Here is a 5299-nt window from a genome sequence, read left to right on the forward strand (position 1 = left end):
AGTTTTCAAATCTGGTATCAGTTTCAACTCTTAAATTACTGTTGTTTTCAAAATCAGATCTTTCTACTCATTTCATGGAATCCTAATTCCAACCTGATTTCTTAATTCTCTCAGTTTTGAATCGTGCTGTATTTTATTTGTTTTAAAATAACTTTGGAAAGTTTCAAAAACACCTTTTTACTTTCCCTCCACTATTTGAATTCTTGCATTTGGTGATTTGAGTTAAAGCAACTACGTGTACAACTTTTAGTCCCACATTGAAAGTGGAAGAGTGGTTTCCCAATCTTATAAGTTGGGATTGGAACCTATGGCTAGGGTTCTAGAGAGAGGTATCCCTTGTTTAAGATGACGGGTTGGGTCTGGGTGCTTTTAAATCATGCGCGCGCAAGCGCGCCAAGTTGAGCCGGGTATGGGTAGGGTACGGGTTGAGCTAAGATACATGTATATTTTTGCATAAGCTCTAATAGGTACATGTATGTACATATATACTTGAACACACCTCTGTGTATGGGTACATACTTTTACGTACAGACCCCTATAAGCCTATAAATAGAGGCTTGGGCAGAAGGGAAAAATCACTTCAAGCCTCTGGCTTTCGGTTCTTTCTCTCTCTGCTTCTCTCCCTCTCTATATTTTTGTACGAAATACTTGTACTCTGTACTTGTAATTTTGTGGGTTACTTAGTTGTAGTGCTCTGTCATTGATCGTTTGCATAAAAGGTTTTCAAACTTCGTTTTGTAAGCCTAGCCTTGCTCTCCCGGTGTAATCGAATACTTTGTGCAAAAGTTAATAGACTTGAGGTTGAGTTATCTTAGAGGTGAAAACGTAAGACACCCGGTTGCACTCATACAGGGACGTTTTTAGACCTTAAAGACAGCATCTCTTCGGTTCGTCTCAACCTGCTTTAGATCGTGTGTTATTGTTTGACGTCATCGCTCTCACCAAATTGCCGATTACTTGAACTTGTAAATTGGTAGAATTTACTCATTACATTTAGGACTTTCTATTATTTCTACTTGTTTTATTTAAAAGGTTTTCAAACTTTATTTTGTAAGCCTAGCCGTGCTCTCCTGGTGCAATCGAATACTTGTGCAAAAGTTAATAAAGTTGAGGTTGAGTTATCTTGGAGGTGAAAATGCAAGACACCCGGTTGCATTCATATAGGGGCGTTTTTAGACCTTAAGGACAGCATCTCTTCGATTCATCTCAACCTGCTTTAGATCGTATGTTACTGTTTGGCGACATCGCTCTCACCAAATTGTTGATTACTTGAACTTGTAAATTGGCAGAATTTACTCTTTACATTTAGTAAATTCTATTATTTCTACTTGTCTTATTACTTGGACCCCTATTGGTCTAACAATCTTAAGGTCTAAAAATTTCTGTTTATGAAGTAATAAGACATGGCTGAAATTGAGAACTCAACTAAGACTGCTCATGACAACAGTGCTCCACAAGCACCCGCTATTGATTCGGTTATCCAACCTTTGGGTAACTTGAGGCTAGCTTTTGATTTTGAGAAGGTGGAGCGCGCCATTTGATGGGAACAACTTTAAGAGATGGAAGCAGATGGTTTTCTTTGCTTTCACTCAATTGGGAGTGGTGTTTGCAATTACGGATCCCAACCCTCTTCAAACGGATGATCCGGCAGAAGAAGCCAACAGGCTAAAGAGAGGTATCCCTTGTTTAAGATGACGAGCTGGGTCTGGGTGTTTTTAAATCACACGTGCGCACGCATGCCGAGCCGAGCCGAGCTGAGCCGAGCCAAGCTGGACCGTGGCCGTGGTTGAGGTCGAGGTCGAGGTCGAGGTCGGGTTGGGTTGGGTCGAACCGAGTGTGGGTGTGGGTGTGGGTATGGATATGGATAAGGATATGGATATGGATATGGGTTGAACTAAGATACATGTATCTATTTGCTCAAGCTCCAATAGGTACTTGTATGTACATACATAATTGAACACACCTCTATGTATGGGTCATACCCATATGTACAGACCCCGATAAGCGTATAAATAGAGGCTTGGGCAGAAGGGAAAAATCACTCCAAGCCTCCTGCTTTCGGTTCTTTCTCTCTCTGCTTCTCTCCCTCTATGTATTTTTGTACGAAATACTTGTACTCTATACTTGAATTTTTGTGGGTTACTTGGTTGCAGTGCTCTGTAATTGATTGTTTACATAAAAGGTTTTCGAACTTCATTTTATAAGCCTGGCATTGCTCTCCCGGTGTAGTCGAATACTTTGTTAAAAAATTTATAAACTTGAGGTTGAGTTATCTTGGAGGTGAAAACGCAAGACACCCAATTGCACTCATACAAGGGCGTTTTTAGACCTTAAGAATAACATCTTTTCGGTGTGTCTCAACCTACTTTGAATCGTGTTAGTGTTTGGACAATTTTTACTCAACTTAGACAACTCCATCCAATCAAAACCTGGTTTCCCAACTGTGAAGAATCTTGGATTATTATTTCGTTTCCCACCCTCCAAACCCCCAAAATAAAAATCTAATTGCCTGACGATCGAGAATGCAGCCGTTTCTTATATACCGTGAAGCATGACACCATGGGGTTGGTGGCTCACTGGCTGGCTGTATTATGTTTAGTTAGATGGACCTCCCTCTCTCTCTCTCTCTCTCTCTCTTTAGATGAACAATGCCTCTTCTCTGTCTCTTTCTCTTTCTATATCTTATTATTTTTAAAAATAAATTTCTTGTCCTTGAGGTGTTAACCGACAAATAAGTTGAGCTTGAACTCTTGTAATGGAAAGAGAGCGACTTAAATACCTTTATTCTTTAAATTTCTTTCCCTCTAGGGTTTTAATTAAGAATTTTATGAAACCCAATTGTTTGGTGGTCAATTCATCCAAGTCATCAAGTTTGGATGGGTTGCTCTGTCACATGACAGTTTTTGTTGTTTTTTTAGATAAGATTATTGATCTGTTTGGTGGTCAATTTTTATCCAAGTCATTAAGCTTAGCTGGGTTGCCCTTTTTTTCTGTCACAAGATCACTGATTCTTTTAAATTAATGTTCTACCACATACCGGCCACTTCAAAGAGAATTATAACTCAAAAGCATTTAGTCCATCACAAAGAATAATTATCTGAAAAAATAATTGAAAATTTAATATTTTATAAACGGCTAGTGTTTCCACTAAGAATCAAGAAAGAATGAATATACAATTTGAAGGTGCATAGAATACCCTAACGGCTCAGAGATATTTTTGTTTTTTATAAAATTAGGGAAAATAATTTTTATGAAGGAGAGTGGCTCTTGTGCTTGGCACAAGGGATGCAATGATTACCCTGCCTCCATGAAAGACGAAAATGTTCACCTTGTTGATGTTTACGTGCGTGCTCTCAATAGACTCGTGTGCACAAGAGCCATGCTCTCCCATCGAGAACTCTTCTCCATAAAATTATTATTTGATGGTTGGCAATACTAATTGACAAGTCTGGATCATAAATGAAATTGCAATGTTATTTTTTTTGGGAGTAGATAAATTGCAATGGTAAATAGAAGGGAACTATAATCTCTCTGTGTATCTGAAATCAAGATCCATCTTTAAAACCAAGCAATTAAATTTTGATAAAATATTAATAAAAAAATATTAACTCAAGTGTATTTAATACCTTAATCATATGTAATTAATATAAAATATGGAAAAAAAAGAATGACGTTTGGTTGTGTGCCCTTATGCCTAGCTAGACATAGAGGGTGGCGAAACGACCACCCTTAACCCATGTTGGATGCCCAGCACGCACTCCCATTGGACCCGTACTAATGTAACGCCACGCAACCAAGTAGCGTTCTCTCTCCCATAAAATATATATGTGGGCTTTAATTTGTGTTTATTTTAATTTTTTATATTTTTGTTTAACATTTACAATTTTCATAGCACTTACAATTTATAGTGGTCACTTATAATTATAAAATAATGTTTTTGTTTTCTTTTTTGTCACTATGTTTAGTGAAATATAACACTTCACTATTTGTCACGTGATAATACATGGAAATATCCATGTGATAAAAGAACACAAAAGCATCTCATTGGTACAATTTCGATTTAAGTAACTAAAATTAGTATTTCGTATGATCTAATAAATATTTTTTTATATAATTTTAAGGTGCAAATACAGGAAAAGGGCAGTAAAGTTATAAATGTTGAGTTGTTAGACAGAAGCAATAAATAAGTTTCAAGGTGTCTTCAGATCAGTTTCGTGTTGACTTTGAAGATCTAATTCATCTTTGAATATTCTTTCTTATTAATTAGTGGGAAAAAAATTCTATCCTGTTCATACTAAATGAAGAAAGAGTAAGTTGAAAGGTGAGATGAAAATAATAAATTGTTACCCATCCACCAAACCCACCAAAGACTATGAGGGCACAATATGGTTTGGTAGCTTTTCCTCTTGGGAAGATTTGGTGGCAAAGAATTGGACAATAACCAAAAAGAAACTAAAGCATATAATCAATCCTTTATGGACAATAAAATAAGGAGAAACCTAGAGACTATTGGGGGAGGGGGGATTATTATCCTCTCTAATTCTTAAAGTGTGGCAGTGCGATAATATTAGGTAGAAATGTTGACACCTGGCAGTTGTTGCATCCAATAGTTCATGCTCATTGATATAGATGGTTGGATGCGGCAGCTATCAGGTGCCGACATCTCCACCTAGCACTGCTGCACTGCCAGACTTTAAGGAATTAGAGAGGATAATTTTCCCAATTGGGGGGGGGGGGTTGTGAAATGATCACCCACCCCCAATGAAAGGCGGAAATCCCACCCCCCCCCCATAATGCTCCAGCGTGTCTTCTCATTGGCCCCATGTGCACATAGGGGCCACGCTCCCTATAGAGAACACTCACCTATAAAATAATTATCAGTTCTTTTTTATACTTTTAGGTAAATTACACAAGTTCATACCAAAAAAAATAAAAATAAATTACACAAGTGGTACCCAATATTTAAAGAAACTATATCTGAGATACCTAACGTATAGATACATTAATGTTTGATTTGGTTTATTCTTTCCCCCTTGTTTCTCTCTCTTTTCCACTGCGTGTGGATGTGGTCAATCAACCTAAGAAGGAGAATTAGAAATATGAAGAAAAAAATCCCAAACTTAACATTTAAGAAACATGAGATGATCCAAATAGAATTTTTCAGAAACATGAGGTGTTAGAATAAATCGATCCGAATAGATACATTAATGTTTGATTTGGTTTATTCTTTCCCCCTTGTTTCTCTCTCTTTTCCACTGCGTGTGGATGTGGTCAATCAACCTAAGAAGGAGAATTAGAA

The sequence above is a fragment of the Telopea speciosissima genome, unplaced genomic scaffold (assembly GCF_018873765.1).
Source record: "Telopea speciosissima isolate NSW1024214 ecotype Mountain lineage unplaced genomic scaffold, Tspe_v1 Tspe_v1.0051, whole genome shotgun sequence".
Lineage (NCBI taxonomy): Eukaryota > Viridiplantae > Streptophyta > Magnoliopsida > Proteales > Proteaceae > Telopea > Telopea speciosissima.